This window comes from Anser anser (assembly GCF_964211835.1).
Source record: "Anser anser genome assembly, contig: HAP1_SCAFFOLD_34, whole genome shotgun sequence".
In the NCBI taxonomy this organism is placed as follows: domain Eukaryota; kingdom Metazoa; phylum Chordata; class Aves; order Anseriformes; family Anatidae; genus Anser; species Anser anser.
The window spans coordinates 2,030,920-2,047,398 of record NW_028154129.1 but is presented as its reverse complement, the minus strand read 5'-3'; positions in this window follow the sequence as shown (position 1 = coordinate 2,047,398).

The window sequence follows — 16,479 nt, the reverse complement described above, 5'->3', positions numbered from 1 at the left end:
TTTTCGGGTCTAACTCGGGTTGAGCTTCTTGTTGCGGTTAGGGTTATGTTTAGGGTTGTTAGGAAAGAGTGAAGACGCAGAGTCCTGTTGAGTGTGGGGTTGCGTAAAGGCTCCCCCAGGGAGTTCAGGTGTACCCAAAGGCTTCCGCTGAGAGCACTTTTTGATGGCAGAAAGTGGCACCGTACGTGTTTTTTCGGGTCTAACTCAGGTTCAGCTTCTTGTTCCGGTTAGGGTTATGTTTAGGGTTGTTAGGAAAGAGTGAAGACGCAGAGTCCTGTTGAGTGTGGGGTTGCGTAAAGGCTCCCCCAGGGAGTTCAGGTGTACCCAAAGGCTTCCGCTGAGAGCACTTTTTGATGGCAGAAAGTGGCACCGTACGTGTTTTTTCGGGTCTAACTCGGGTTCAGCTTCTTGTTGCGGTTAGGGTTATGTTTAGGGTTGTTAGGAAAGAGTGAAGACGCAGAGTCCTGTTGAGTGTGGGGTTGCGTAAAGGCTCCCCCAGGGAGTTCAGGTGTACCCAAAGGCTTCCGCTGAGAGCACTTTTTGATGGCAGAAAGTGGCACCGTACGTGTTTTTTCGGGTCTAACTCAGGTTCAGCTTCTTGTTGCGGTTAGGGTTATGTTTAGGGTTGTTAGGAAAGAGTGAAGACGCAGAGTCCTGTTGAGTGTGGGGTTGCGTAAAGGCTCCCCCAGGGAGTTCAGGTGTTCCCAAAGGCTTCCGCTGAGAGCACTTTTTGATGGCAGAAAGTGGCACCGTACGTGTTTTTTCGGGTCTAACTCGGGTTCAGCTTCTTGTTGCGGTTAGGGTTATGTTTAGGGTTGTTAGGAAAGAGTGAAGACGCAGAGTCCTGTTGAGTGTGGGGTTGCGTAAAGGCTCCCCCAGGGAGTTCAGGTGTACCCAAAGGCTTCCGCTGAGAGCACTTTTGGATGGCAGAAAGTGGCACCGTACGTGTTTTTTCGGGTCTAACTCGGGTTCAGCTTCTTGTTGCGGTTAGGGTTATGTTTAGGGTTGTTAGGAAAGAGTGAAGACGCAGAGTCCTGTTGAGTGTGGGGTTGCGTAAAGGCTCCCCCAGGGAGTTCAGGTGTACCCAAAGGCTTCCGCTGAGAGCACTTTTTGATGGCAGAAAGTGGCACCGTACGTGTTTTTTCGGGTCTAACTCGGGTTGAGCTTCTTGTTGCGGTTAGGGTTATGTTTAGGGTTGTTAGGAAAGAGTGAAGACGCAGAGTCCTGTTGAGTGTGGGGTTGCGTAAAGGCTCCCCCAGGGAGTTCAGGTGTACCCAAAGGCTTCCGCTGAGAGCACTTTTGGATGGCAGCAAGTGGCACCGTACGTGTTTTTTCGGGTCTAACTCGGGTTCAGCTTCTTGTTGCGGTTAGGGTTATGTTTAGGGTTGTTAGGAAAGAGTGAAGACGCAGAGTCCTGTTGAGTGTGGGGTTGCATAAAGGCTCCCCCAGGGAGTTCAGGTGTACCCAAAGGCTTCCACTGAGAGCACTTTTTGATGGCAGAAAGTGGCACCGTACGTGTTTTTTCGGGTCTAACTCGGGTTCAGCTTCTTGTTGCGGTTAGGGTTATGTTTAGGGTTGTTAGGAAAGAGTGAAGACGCAGAGTCCTGTTGAGTGTGGGGTTGCGTAAAGGCTCCCCCAGGGAGTTCAGGTGTACCCAAAGGCTTCCGCTGAGAGCACTTTTGGATGGCAGAAAGTGGCACCGTACGTGTTTTTTCGGGTCTAACTCGGGTTGAGCTTCTTGTTCCGGTTAGGCTTATGTTTAGGGTTGTTAGGAAAGAGTGAAGACGCAGAGTCCTGTTGAGTGTGCGGTTGCGTAAAGGCTCCCCCAGGGAGTTCAGGTGTACCCAAAGGCTTCCGCTGAGAGCACTTTTTGATGGCAGAAAGTGGCACCGTACGTGTTTTTTCGGGTCTAACTCGGGTTGAGCTTCTTGTTGCGGTTAGGGTTATGTTTAGGGTTGTTAGGAAAGAGTGAAGACGCAGAGTCCTGTTGAGTGTGGGGTTGCATAAAGGCTCCCCCAGGGAGTTCAGGTGTTCCCAAAGGCTTCCGCTGAGAGCACTTTTTGATGGCAGAAAGTGGCACCGTACGTGTTTTTTCGGGTCTAACTCGGGTTCAGCTTCTTGTTGCGGTTAGGGTTATGTTTAGGGTTGTTAGGAAAGAGTGAAGACGCAGAGTCCTGTTGAGTGTGGGGTTGCGTAAAGGCTCCCCCAGGGAGTTCAGGTGTACCCAAAGGCTTCCGCTCAGAGCACTTTTTGATGGCAGAAAGTGGCACCGTACGTGTTTTTTCGGGTCTAACTCGGGTTCAGCTTCTTGTTGCGGTTAGGGTTATGTTTAGGGTTGTTAGGAAAGAGTGAAGACGCAGAGTCCTGTTGAGTGTGGGGTTGCGTAAAGGCTCCCCCAGGGAGTTCAGGTGTACCCAAAGGCTTCCGCTGAGAGCACTTTTTGATGGCAGAAAGTGGCACCGTACGTGTTTTTTCGGGTCTAACTCGGGTTCAGCTTATTGTTGCGGTTAGGGTTATGTTTAGGGTTGTTAGGAAAGAGTGAAGACGCAGAGTCCTGTTGAGTGTGGGGTTGCGTAAAGGCTCCCCCAGGGAGTTCAGGTGTACCCAAAGGCTTCCGCTCAGAGCACTTTTTGATGGCAGAAAGTGGCACCGTACGTGTTTTTTCGGGTCTAACTCGGGTTCAGCTTCTTGTTGCGGTTAGGGTTATGTTTAGGGTTGTTAGGAAAGAGTGAAGACGCAGAGTCCTGTTGAGTGTGGGGTTGCGTAAAGGCTCCCCCAGGGAGTTCAGGTGTACCCAAAGGCTTCCGCTGAGAGCACTTTTTGATGGCAGAAAGTGGCACCGTACGTGTTTTTTCGGGTCTAACTCGGGTTCAGCTTCTTGTTGCGGTTAGGGTTATGTTTAGGGTTGTTAGGAAAGAGTGAAGACGCAGAGTCCTGTTGAGTGTGGGGTTGCGTAAAGGCTCCCCCAGGGAGTTCAGGTGTACCCAAAGGCTTCCGCTGAGAGCACTTTTTGATGGCAGAAAGTGGCACCGTACGTGTTTTTTCGGGTCTAACTCGGGTTCAGCTTCTTGTTGCGGTTAGGGTTATGTTTAGGGTTGTTAGGAAAGAGTGAAGACGCAGAGTCCTGTTGAGTGTGGGGTTGCGTAAAGGCTCCCCCAGGGAGTTCAGGTGTACCCAAAGGCTTCCGCTGAGAGCACTTTTGGATGGCAGAAAGTGGCACCGTACGTGTTTTTTCGGGTCTAACTCGGGTTGAGCTTCTTGTTGCGGTTAGGGTTATGTTTAGGGTTGTTAGGAAAGAGTGAAGACGCAGAGTCCTGTTGAGTGTGGGGTTGCGTAAAGGCTCCCCCAGGGAGTTCAGGTGTACCCAAAGGCTTCCGCTGAGAGCACTTTTTGATGGCAGAAAGTGGCACCGTACGTGTTTTTTCGGGTCTAACTCGGGTTCAGCTTCTTGTTGCGGTTAGGGTTATGTTTAGGGTTGTTAGGAAAGAGTGAAGACGCAGAGTCCTGTTGAGTGTGGGTTTGCGTAAAAGCTCCCCCAGGGAGTTCAGGTGTACCCAAAGGCTTCCGCTGAGAGCACTTTTTGATGGCAGAAAGTGGCACCGTACGTGTTTTTTCGGGTCTAACTCGGGTTGAGCTTCTTGTTGCGGTTAGGGTTATGTTTAGGGTTGTTAGGAAAGAGTGAAGACGCAGAGTCCTGTTGAGTGTGGGGTTGCGTAAAGGCTCCCCCAGGGAGTTCAGGTGTTCCCAAAGGCTTCCGCTGAGAGCACTTTTTGATGGCAGAAAGTGGCACCGTACGTGTTTTTTCGGGTCTAACTCGGGTTCAGCTTCTTGTTGCGGTTAGGGCTATGTTTAGGGTTGTTAGGAAAGAGTGAAGACGCAGAGTCCTGTTGAGCGTGGGGTTGCGTAAAGGCTCCCCCAGGGAGTTCAGGTGTTCCCAAAGGCTTCCGCTGAGAGCACTTTTTGATGGCAGAAAGTGGCACCGTACGTGTTTTTTCGGGTCTAACTCGGGTTCAGCTTCTTGTTGCGGTTAGGCTTATGTTTAGGGTTGTTAGGAAAGAGTGAAGACGCAGAGTCCTGTTGAGTGTGGGGTTGCGTAAAGGCTCCCCCAGGGAGTTCAGGTGTACCCAAAGGCTTCCGCTGAGAGCACTTTTTGATGGCAGAAAGTGGCACCGTACGTGTTTTTTCGGGTCTAACTCAGGTTCAGCTTCTTGTTGCAGTTAGGGTTATGTTTAGGGTTGTTAGGAAAGAGTGAAGACGCAGAGTCCTGTTGAGTGTGGGGTTGCGTAAAGGCTCCCCCAGGGAGTTCAGGTGTACCCAAAGGCTTCCGCTGAGAGCACTTTTTGATGGCAGAAAGTGGCACCGTACGTGTTTTTTCGGGTCTAACTCGGGTTCAGCTTCTTGTTGCGGTTAGGGTTATGTTTAGGGTTGTTAGGAAAGAGTGAAGACGGAGAGTCCTGTTGAGTGTGGGGTTGCGTAAAGGCTCCCCCAGGGAGTTCAGGTGTACCCAAAGGCTTCCGCTGAGAGCACTTTTGGATGGCAGAAAGTGGCACCGTACGTGTTTTTTCGGGTCTAACTCGGGTTCAGCTTCTTGTTGCGGTTAGGGTTATGTTTAGGGTTGTTAGGAAAGAGTGAAGACGCAGAGTCCTGTTGAGTGTGGGGTTGCGTAAAGGCTCCCCCAGGGAGTTCAGGTGTACCCAAAGGCTTCCGCTGAGAGCACTTTTTGATGGCAGAAAGTGGCACCGTACGTGTTTTTTCGGGTCTAACTCGGGTTCAGCTTCTTGTTGCGGTTAGGGTTATGTTTAGGGTTGTTAGGAAAGAGTGAAGACGCAGAGTCCTGTTGAGTGTGGGGTTGCGTAAAGGCTCCCCCAGGGAGTTCAGGTGTACCCAAAGGCTTCCGCTGAGAGCACTTTTGGATGGCAGAAAGTGGCACCGTACGTGTTTTTTCGGGTCTAACTCGGGTTGAGCTTCTTGTTGCGGTTAGGGTTATGTTTAGGGTTGTTAGGAAAGAGTGAAGACGCAGAGTCCTGTTGAGTGTGGGTTTGCGTAAAAGCTCCCCCAGGGAGTTCAGGTGTACCCAAAGGCTTCCGCTGAGAGCACTTTTTGATGGCAGAAAGTGGCACCGTACGTGTTTTTTCGGGTCTAACTCGGGTTCAGCTTCTTGTTGCGGTAAGGGTTATGTTTAGGGTTGTTAGGAAAGAGTGAAGACGCAGAGTCCTGTTGAGTGTGGGGTTGCGTAAAGGCTCCCCCAGGGAGTTCAGGTGTTCCCAAAGGCTTCCGCTGAGAGCACTTTTTGATGGCAGAAAGTGGCACCGTACGTGTTTTTTCGGGTCTAACTCGGGTTCAGCTTCTTGTTGCGGTTAGGGCTATGTTTAGGGTTGTTAGGAAAGAGTGAAGACGCAGAGTCCTGTTGAGTGTGGGGTTGCGTAAAGGCTCCCCCAGGGAGTTCAGGTGTTCCCAAAGGCTTCCGCTGAGAGCACTTTTTGATGGCAGAAAGTGGCACCGTACGTGTTTTTTCGGGTCTAACTCGGGTTCAGCTTCTTGTTGCGGTTAGGGCTATGTTTAGGGTTGTTAGGAAAGAGTGAAGACGCAGAGTCCTGTTGAGCGTGGGGTTGCGTAAAGGCTCCCCCAGGGAGTTCAGGTGTTCCCAAAGGCTTCCGCTGAGAGCACTTTTTGATGGCAGAAAGTGGCACCGTACGTGTTTTTTCGGGTCTAACTCGGGTTCAGCTTCTTGTTGCGGTTAGGGTTATGTTTAGGATTGTTAGGAAAGAGTGAAGACGCAGAGTCCTGTTGAGTGTGGGGTTGCGTAAAGGCTCCCCCAGGGAGTTCAGGTGTACCCAAAGGCTTCCGCTGAGAGCACTTTTTGATGGCAGAAAGTGGCACCGTACGTGTTTTTTCGGGTCTAACTCGGGTTGAGCTTCTTGTTGCGGTTAGGGTTATGTTTAGGGTTGTTAGGAAAGAGTGAAGACGCAGAGTCCTGTTGAGTGTGGGGTTGCGTAAAGGCTCCCCCAGGGAGTTCAGGTGTACCCAAAGGCTTCCGCTGAGAGCACTTTTTGATGGCAGAAAGTGGCACCGTACGTGTTTTTTCGGGTCTAACTCGGGTTCAGCTTCTTGTTGCGGTTAGGGTTATGTTTAGGGTTGTTAGGAAAGAGTGAAGACGCAGAGTCCTGTTGAGTGTGGGGTTGCGTAAAGGCTCCCCCAGGGAGTTCAGGTGTACCCAAAGGCTTCCGCTGAGAGCACTTTTGGATGGCAGAAAGTGGCACCGTACGTGTTTTTTCGGGTCTAACTCGGGTTCAGCTTCTTGTTGCGGTTAGGGTTATGTTTAGGGTTGTTAGGAAAGAGTGAAGACGCAGAGTCCTGTTGAGTGTGGGGTTGCGTAAAGGCTCCCCCAGGGAGTTCAGGTGTACCCAAAGGCTTCCGCTGAGAGCACTTTTGGATGGCAGAAAGTGGCACCGTACGTGTTTTTTCGGGTCTAACTCGGGTTCAGCTTCTTGTTGCGGTTAGGGTTATGTTTAGGGTTGTTAGGAAAGAGTGAAGACGCAGAGTCCTGTTGAGTGTGGGGTTGCGTAAAGGCTCCCCCAGGGAGTTCAGGTGTACCCAAAGGCTTCCGCTGAGAGCACTTTTGGATGGCAGAAAGTGGCACCGTACGTGTTTTTTCGGGTCTAACTCGGGTTCAGCTTCTTGTTGCGGTTAGGGTTATGTTTAGGGTTGTTAGGAAAGAGTGAAGACGCAGAGTCCTGTTGAGTGTGGGTTTGCGTAAAAGCTCCCCCAGGGAGTTCAGGTGTACCCAAAGGCTTCCGCTGAGAGCACTTTTTGATGGCAGAAAGTGGCACCGTACGTGTTTTTTCGGGTCTAACTCGGGTTCAGCTTCTTGTTGCGGTAAGGGTTATGTTTAGGGTTGTTAGGAAAGAGTGAAGACGCAGAGTCCTGTTGAGTGTGGGGTTGCGTAAAGGCTCCCCCAGGGAGTTCAGGTGTTCCCAAAGGCTTCCGCTGAGAGCACTTTTTGATGGCAGAAAGTGGCACCGTACGTGTTTTTTCGGGTCTAACTCGGGTTCAGCTTCTTGTTGCGGTTAGGGCTATGTTTAGGGTTGTTAGGAAAGAGTGAAGACGCAGAGTCCTGTTGAGTGTGGGGTTGCGTAAAGGCTCCCCCAGGGAGTTCAGGTGTTCCCAAAGGCTTCCGCTGAGAGCACTTTTTGATGGCAGAAAGTGGCACCGTACGTGTTTTTTCGGGTCTAACTCGGGTTCAGCTTCTTGTTGCGGTTAGGGCTATGTTTAGGGTTGTTAGGAAAGAGTGAAGACGCAGAGTCCTGTTGAGTGTGGGGTTGCGTAAAGGCTCCCCCAGGGAGTTCAGGTGTTCCCAAAGGCTTCCGCTGAGAGCACTTTTTGATGGCAGAAAGTGGCACCGTACGTGTTTTTTCGGGTCTAACTCGGGTTCAGCTTCTTGTTGCGGTTAGGGTTATGTTTAGGATTGTTAGGAAAGAGTGAAGACGCAGAGTCCTGTTGAGTGTGGGGTTGCGTAAAGGCTCCCCCAGGGAGTTCAGGTGTACCCAAAGGCTTCCGCTGAGAGCACTTTTTGATGGCAGAAAGTGGCACCGTACGTGTTTTTTCGGGTCTAACTCGGGTTGAGCTTCTTGTTGCGGTTAGGGTTATGTTTAGGGTTGTTAGGAAAGAGTGAAGACGCAGAGTCCTGTTGAGTGTGGGGTTGCGTAAAGGCTCCCCCAGGGAGTTCAGGTGTACCCAAAGGCTTCCGCTGAGAGCACTTTTTGATGGCAGAAAGTGGCACCGTACGTGTTTTTTCGGGTCTAACTCGGGTTCAGCTTCTTGTTGCGGTTAGGGTTATGTTTAGGGTTGTTAGGAAAGAGTGAAGACGCAGAGTCCTGTTGAGTGTGGGGTTGCGTAAAGGCTCCCCCAGGGAGTTCAGGTGTACCCAAAGGCTTCCGCTGAGAGCACTTTTTGATGGCAGAAAGTGGCACCGTACGTGTTTTTTCGGGTCTAACTCGGGTTGAGCTTCTTGTTGCGGTTAGGGTTATGTTTAGGGTTGTTAGGAAAGAGTGAAGACGCAGAGTCCTGTTGAGTGTGGGGTTGCGTAAAGGCTCCCCCAGGGAGTTCAGGTGTACCCAAAGGCTTCCACTGAGAGCACTTTTGGATGGCAGAAAGTGGCACCGTACGTGTTTTTTCGGGTCTAACTCGGGTTCAGCTTCTTGTTGCGGTTAGGGTTATGTTTAGGGTTGTTAGGAAAGAGTGAAGACGCACAGTCCTGTTGAGTGTGGGGTTGCGTAAAGGCTCCCCCAGGGAGTTCAGGTGTACCCAAAGGCTTCCGCTGAGAGCACTTTTGGATGGCAGAAAGTGGCACCGTATGTGTTTTTTCGGGTCTAACTCGGGTTGAGCTTCTTGTTCCGGTTAGGGTTATGTTTAGGGTTGTTAGGAAAGAGTGAAGACGCAGAGTCCTGTTGAGTGTGGGGTTGCGTAAAGGCTCCCCCAGGGAGTTCAGGTGTTCCCAAAGGCTTCCGCTGAGAGCACTTTTTGATGGCAGAAAGTGGCACCGTACGTGTTTTTTCGGGTCTAACTCGGGTTCAGCTTCTTGTTGCGGTTAGGGTTATGTTTAGGGTTGTTAGGAAAGAGTGAAGACGCAGAGTCCTGTTGAGTGTGGGGTTGCGTAAAAGCTCCCCCAGGGAGTTCAGGTGTTCCCAAAGGCTTCCGCTGAGAGCACTTTTTGATGGCAGAAAGTGGCACCGTACGTGTTTTTTCGGGTCTAACTCGGGTTCAGCTTCTTGTTGCGGTTAGGGCTATGTTTAGGGTTGTTAGGAAAGAGTGAAGACGCAGAGTCCTGTTGAGTGTGGGGTTGCGTAAAGGCTCCCCCAGGGAGTTCAGGTGTTCCCAAAGGCTTCCGCTGAGAGCACTTTTTGATGGCAGAAAGTGGCACCGTACGTGTTTTTTCGGGTCTAACTCGGGTTCAGCTTCTTGTTGCGGTTAGGGTTATGTTTAGGATTGTTAGGAAAGAGTGAAGACGCAGAGTCCTGTTGAGTGTGGGGTTGCGTAAAGGCTCCCCCAGGGAGTTCAGGTGTACCCAAAGGCTTCCGCTGAGAGCACTTTTTGATGGCAGAAAGTGGCACCGTACGTGTTTTTTCGGGTCTAACTCGGGTTCAGCTTCTTGTTGCGGTTAGGGTTATGTTTAGGGTTGTTAGGAAAGAGTGAAGACGCAGAGTCCTGTTGAGTGTGGGGTTGCGTAAAGGCTCCCCCAGGGAGTTCAGGTGTACCCAAAGGCTTCCGCTGAGAGCACTTTTTGATGGCAGAAAGTGGCACCGTACGTGTTTTTTCGGGTCTAACTCGGGTTCAGCTTCTTGTTGCGGTTAGGGTTATGTTTAGGGTTGTTAGGAAAGAGTGAAGACGCAGAGTCCTGTTGAGTGTGGGGTTGCGTAAAGGCTCCCCCAGGGAGTTCAGGTGTACCCAAAGGCTTCCGCTGAGAGCACTTTTTGATGGCAGAAAGTGGCACCGTACGTGTTTTTTCGGGTCTAACTCGGGTTCAGCTTCTTGTTGCGGTTAGGGTTATGTTTAGGGTTGTTAGGAAAGAGTGAAGACGCAGAGTCCTGTTGAGTGTGGGGTTGCGTAAAGGCTCCCCCAGGGAGTTCAGGTGTACCCAAAGGCTTCCGCTGAGAGCACTTTTGGATGGCAGAAAGTGGCACCGTACGTGTTTTTTCGGGTCTAACTCGGGTTCAGCTTCTTGTTGCGGTTAGGGTTATGTTTAGGGTTGTTAGGAAAGAGTGAAGACGCACAGTCCTGTTGAGTGTGGGGTTGCGTAAAGGCTCCCCCAGGGAGTTCAGATGTACCCAAAGGCTTCCGCTGAGAGCACTTTTGGATGGCAGAAAGTGGCACCGTATGTGTTTTTTCGGGTCTAACTCGGGTTGAGCTTCTTGTTCCGGTTAGGGTTATGTTTAGGGTTGTTAGGAAAGAGTGAAGACGCAGAGTCCTGTTGAGTGTGGGGTTGCGTAAAGGCTCCCCCAGGGAGTTCAGGTGTACCCAAAGGCTTCCGCTGAGAGCACTTTTTGATGGCAGAAAGTGGCACCGTACGTGTTTTTTCGGGTCTAACTCGGGTTCAGCTTCTTGTTGCGGTTAGGGTTATGTTTAGGGTTGTTAGGAAAGAGTGAAGACGCAGAGTCCTGTTGAGTGTGGGGTTGCGTAAAGGCTCCCCCAGGGAGTTCAGGTGTACCCAAAGGCTTCCACTGAGAGCACTTTTTGATGGCAGAAAGTGGCACCGTACGTGTTTTTTCGGGTCTAACTCGGGTTCAGCTTCTTGTTGCGGTTAGGGTTATGTTTAGGGTTGTTAGGAAAGAGTGAAGACGCAGAGTCCTGTTGAGTGTGGGGTTGCGTAAAGGCTCCCCCAGGGAGTTCAGGTGTACCCAAAGGCTTCCGCTGAGAGCACTTTTTGATGGCAGAAAGTGGCACCGTACGTGTTTTTTCGGGTCTAACTCGGGTTGAGCTTCTTGTTGCGGTTAGGGTTATGTTTAGGGTTGTTAGGAAAGAGTGAAGACGCAGAGTCCTGTTGAGTGTGGGGTTGCGTAAAGGCTCCCCCAGGGAGTTCAGGTGTACCCGAAGGCTTCCGCTGAGAGCACTTTTTGATGGCAGAAAGTGGCACCGTACGTGTTTTTTCGGGTCTAACTCGGGTTCAGCTTCTTGTTGCGGTTAGGGTTATGTTTAGGGTTGTTAGGGAAGAGTGAAGACGCAGAGTCCTGTTGAGTGTGGGGTTGCGTAAAGGCTCCCCCAGGGAGTTCAGGTGTACCCAAAGGCTTCCGCTGAGAGCACTTTTTGATGGCAGAAAGTGGCACCGTACGTGTTTTTTCGGGTCTAACTCGGGTTCAGCTTCTTGTTGCGGTTAGGGTTATGTTTAGGGTTGTTAGGAAAGAGTGAAGACGCAGAGTCCTGTTGAGTGTGGGGTTGCGTAAAGGCTCCCCCAGGGAGTTCAGGTGTACCCAAAGGCTTCCGCTGAGAGCACTTTTTGATGAAAGAAAGTGGCACCGTACGTGTTTTTTCGGGTCTAACTCGGGTTCAGCTTCTTGTTGCGGTTAGGGTTATGTTTAGGGTTGTTAGGAAAGAGTGAAGACGCAGAGTCCTGTTGAGTGTGCGGTTGCGTAAAGGCTCCCCCAGGGAGTTCAGGTGTACCCAAAGGCTTCCGCTGAGAGCACTTTTTGATGGCAGAAAGTGGCACCGTACGTGTTTTTTCGGGTCTAACTCGGGTTCAGCTTCTTGTTGCGGTTAGGGTTATGTTTAGGGTTGTTAGGAAAGAGTGAAGACGGAGAGTCCTGTTGAGTGTGGGGTTGCGTAAAGGCTCCCCCAGGGAGTTCAGGTGTACCCAAAGGCTTCCGCTGAGAGCACTTTTGGATGGCAGAAAGTGGCACCGTACGTGTTTTTTCGGGTCTAACTCGGGTTCAGCTTCTTGTTGCGGTTAGGGTTATGTTTAGGGTTGTTAGGAAAGAGTGAAGACGCAGAGTCCTGTTGAGTGTGGGGTTGCGTAAAGGCTCCCCCAGGGAGTTCAGGTGTACCCAAAGGCTTCCGCTGAGAGCACTTTTTGATGGCAGAAAGTGGCACCGTACGTGTTTTTTCGGGTCTAACTCGGGTTCAGCTTCTTGTTGCGGTTAGGGTTATGTTTAGGGTTGTTAGGAAAGAGTGAAGACGCAGAGTCCTGTTGAGTGTGGGGTTGCGTAAAGGCTCCCCCAGGGAGTTCAGGTGTACCCAAAGGCTTCCGCTGAGAGCACTTTTGGATGGCAGAAAGTGGCACCGTACGTGTTTTTTCGGGTCTAACTCGGGTTCAGCTTCTTGTTGCGGTTAGGGTTATGTTTAGGGTTGTTAGGAAAGAGTGAAGACGCAGAGTCCTGTTGAGTGTGGGTTTGCGTAAAAGCTCCCCCAGGGAGTTCAGGTGTACCCAAAGGCTTCCGCTGAGAGCACTTTTTGATGGCAGAAAGTGGCACCGTACGTGTTTTTTCGGGTCTAACTCGGGTTCAGCTTCTTGTTGCGGTAAGGGTTATGTTTAGGGTTGTTAGGAAAGAGTGAAGACGCAGAGTCCTGTTGAGTGTGGGGTTGCGTAAAGGCTCCCCCAGGGAGTTCAGGTGTTCCCAAAGGCTTCCGCTGAGAGCACTTTTTGATGGCAGAAAGTGGCACCGTACGTGTTTTTTCGGGTCTAACTCGGGTTCAGCTTCTTGTTGCGGTTAGGGCTATGTTTAGGGTTGTTAGGAAAGAGTGAAGACGCAGAGTCCTGTTGAGTGTGGGGTTGCGTAAAGGCTCCCCCAGGGAGTTCAGGTGTTCCCAAAGGCTTCCGCTGAGAGCACTTTTTGATGGCAGAAAGTGGCACCGTACGTGTTTTTTCGGGTCTAACTCGGGTTCAGCTTCTTGTTGCGGTTAGGGTTATGTTTAGGGTTGTTAGGAAAGAGTGAAGACGCAGAGTCCTGTTGAGTGTGGGGTTGCGTAAAGGCTTCCCCAGGGAGTTCAGGTGTACCCAAAGGCTTCCGCTGAGAGCACTTTTTGATGGCAGAAAGTGGCACCGTACGTGTTTTTTCGGGTCTAACTCGGGTTCAGCTTCTTGTTGCGGTTAGGGTTATGTTTAGGGTTGTTAGGAAAGAGTGAAGACGCAGAGTCCTGTTGAGTGTGGGGTTGCGTAAAGGCTCCCCCAGGGAGTTCAGGTGTACCCAAAGGCTTCCGCTGAGAGCACTTTTTGATGGCAGAAAGTGGCACCGTACGTGTTTTTTCGGGTCTAACTCGGGTTGAGCTTCTTGTTGCGGTTAGGGTTATGTTTAGGGTTGTTAGGAAAGAGTGAAGACGCAGAGTCCTGTTGAGTGTGGGGTTGCGTAAAGGCTCCCCCAGGGAGTTCAGGTGTACCCAAAGGCTTCCGCTGAGAGCACTTTTTGATGGCAGAAAGTGGCACCGTACGTGTTTTTTCGGGTCTAACTCGGGTTCAGCTTCTTGTTGCGGTTAGGGTTATGTTTAGGGTTGTTAGGAAAGAGTGAAGACGCAGAGTCCTGTTGAGTGTGGGGTTGCGTAAAGGCTCCCCCAGGGAGTTCAGGTGTACCCAAAGGCTTCCGCTGAGAGCACTTTTTGATGGCAGAAAGTGGCACCGTACGTGTTTTTTCGGGTCTAACTCGGGTTCAGCTTCTTGTTGCGGTTAGGGTTATGTTTAGGGTTGTTAGGAAAGAGTGGAGACGCAGAGTCCTGTTGAGTGTGGGTTTGCGTAAAAGCTCCCCCAGGGAGTTCAGGTGTACCCAAAGGCTTCCGCTGAGAGCACTTTTTGATGGCAGAAAGTGGCACCGTACGTGTTTTTTCGGGTCTAACTCGGGTTCAGCTTCTTGTTGCGGTAAGGGTTATGTTTAGGGTTGTTAGGAAAGAGTGAAGACGCAGAGTCCTGTTGAGTGTGGGGTTGCGTAAAGGCTCCCCCAGGGAGTTCAGGTGTTCCCAAAGGCTTCCGCTGAGAGCACTTTTTGATGGCAGAAAGTGGCACCGTACGTGTTTTTTCGGGTCTAACTCGGGTTCAGCTTCTTGTTGCGGTTAGGGCTATGTTTAGGGTTGTTAGGAAAGAGTGAAGACGCAGAGTCCTGTTGAGTGTGGGGTTGCGTAAAGGCTCCCCCAGGGAGTTCAGGTGTTCCCAAAGGCTTCCGCTGAGAGCACTTTTTGATGGCAGAAAGTGGCACCGTACGTGTTTTTTCGGGTCTAACTCGGGTTCAGCTTCTTGTTGCGGTTAGGGTTATGTTTAGGGTTGTTAGGAAAGAGTGAAGACGCAGAGTCCTGTTGAGTGTGGGGTTGCGTAAAGGCTCCCCCAGGGAGTTCAGGTGTACCCAAAGGCTTCCGCTGAGAGCACTTTTTGATGGCAGAAAGTGGCACCGTACGTGTTTTTTCGGGTCTAACTCGGGTTCAGCTTCTTGTTGCGGTTAGGGTTATGTTTAGGGTTGTTAGGAAAGAGTGAAGACGCAGAGTCCTGTTGAGTGTGGGGTTGCGTAAAGGCTCCCCCAGGGAGTTCAGGTGTACCCAAAGGCTTCCGCTGAGAGCACTTTTGGATGGCAGAAAGTGGCACCGTACGTGTTTTTTCGGGTCTAACTCGGGTTCAGCTTCTTGTTGCGGTTAGGGTTATGTTTAGGGTTGTTAGGAAAGAGTGAAGACGCAGAGTCCTGTTGAGTGTGGGGTTGCGTAAAGGCTCCCCCAGGGAGTTCAGGTGTACCCAAAGGCTTCCGCTGAGAGCACTTTTTGATGGCAGAAAGTGGCACCGTACGTGTTTTTTCGGGTCTAACTCGGGTTCAGCTTCTTGTTGCGGTTAGGGTTATGTTTAGGGTTGTTAGGAAAGAGTGAAGACGCAGAGTCCTGTTGAGTGTGGGGTTGCGTAAAGGCTCCCCCAGGGAGTTCAGGTGTACCCAAAGGCTTCCACTGAGAGCACTTTTGGATGGCAGAAAGTGGCACCGTACGTGTTTTTTCGGGTCTAACTCGGGTTGAGCTTCTTGTTGCGGTTAGGGTTATGTTTAGGGTTGTTAGGAAAGAGTGAAGACGCAGAGTCCTGTTGAGTGTGGGGTTGCGTAAAGGCTCCCCCAGGGAGTTCAGGTGTACCCAAAGGCTTCCACTGAGAGCACTTTTTGATGGCAGAAAGTGGCACCGTACGTGTTTTTTCGGGTCTAACTCGGGTTCAGCTTCTTGTTGCGGTTAGGGTTATGTTTAGGGTTGTTAGGAAAGAGTGAAGACGCAGAGTCCTGTTGAGTGTGGGGTTGCGTAAAGGCTCCCCCAGGGAGTTCAGGTGTACCCAAAGGCTTCCGCTGAGAGCACTTTTGGATGGCAGAAAGTGGCACCGTACGTGTTTTTTCGGGTCTAACTCGGGTTCAGCTTCTTGTTCCGGTTAGGGTTATGTTTAGGGTTGTTAGGAAAGAGTGAAGACGCAGAGTCCTGTTGAGTGTGGGGTTGCGTAAAGGCTCCCCCAGGGAGTTCAGGTGTACCCGAAGGCTTCCGCTGAGAGCACTTTTTGATGGCAGAAAGTGGCACCGTACGTGTTTTTTCGGGTCTAACTCGGGTTGAGCTTCTTGTTGCGGTTAGGGTTATGTTTAGGGTTGTTAGGGAAGAGTGAAGACGCAGAGTCCTGTTGAGTGTGGGGTTGCGTAAAGGCTCCCCCAGGGAGTTCAGGTGTACCCAAAGGCTTCCGCTCAGAGCACTTTTTGATGGCAGAAAGTGGCACCGTACGTGTTTTTTCGGGTCTAACTCGGGTTCAGCTTCTTGTTCCGGTTAGGCTTATGTTTAGGGTTGTTAGGAAAGAGTGAAGACGCAGAGACCTGTTGAGTGTGGGGTTGCGTAAAGGCTCCCCCAGGGAGTTCAGGTGTACCCAAAGGCTTCCGCTGAGAGCACTTTTTGATGGCAGAAAGTGGCACCGTACGTGTTTTTTCGGGTCTAACTCGGGTTCAGCTTCTTGTTGCGGTTAGGGTTATGTTTAGGGTTGTTAGGAAAGAGTGAAGACGCAGAGTCCTGTTGAGTGTGGGGTTGCGTAAAGGCTCCCCCAGGGAGTTCAGGTGTACCCAAAGGCTTCCGCTGAGAGCACTTTTTGATGGCAGAAAGTGGCACCGTACGTGTTTTTTCGGGTCTAACTCGGGTTCAGCTTCTTGTTGCGGTTAGGGTTATGTTTAGGGTTGTTAGGGAAGAGTGAAGACGCAGAGTCCTGTTGAGTGTGGGGTTGCGTAAAGGCTCCCCCAGGGAGTTCAGGTGTACCCAAAGGCTTCCGCTCAGAGCACTTTTTGATGGCAGAAAGTGGCACCGTACGTGTTTTTTCGGGTCTAACTCGGGTTCAGCTTCTTGTTCCGGTTAGGCTTATGTTTAGGGTTGTTAGAAAGAGTGAAGACGCAGAGACCTGTTGAGTGTGGGGTTGCGTAAAGGCTCCCCCAGGGAGTTCAGGTGTACCCAAAGGCTTCCGCTGAGAGCACTTTTTGATGGCAGAAAGTGGCACCGTACGTGTTTTTTCGGGTCTAACTCGGGTTCAGCTTCTTGTTGCGGTTAGGGTTATGTTTAGGGTTGTTAGGAAAGAGTGAAGACGCAGAGTCCTGTTGAGTGTGGGGTTGCGTAAAGGCTCCCCCAGGGAGTTCAGGTGTACCCAAAGGCTTCCGCTGAGAGCACTTTTGGATGGCAGAAAGTGGCACCGTACGTGTTTTTTCGGGTCTAACTCGGGTTGAGCTTCTTGTTCCGGTTAGGGTTATGTTTAGGGTTGTTAGGAAAGAGTGAAGACGCAGAGTCCTGTTGAGTGTGGGGTTGCGTAAAGGCTCCCCCAGGGAGTTCAGGTGTACCCAAAGGCTTCCGCTGAGAGCACTTTTTGATGGCAGAAAGTGGCACCGTACGTGTTTTTTCGGGTCTAACTCAGGTTCAGCTTCTTGTTGCGGTTAGGGTTATGTTTAGGGTTGTTAGGAAAGAGTGAAGACGCAGAGTCCTGTTGAGTGTGGGGTTGCGTAAAGGCTCCCCCAGGGAGTTCAGGTGTACCCAAAG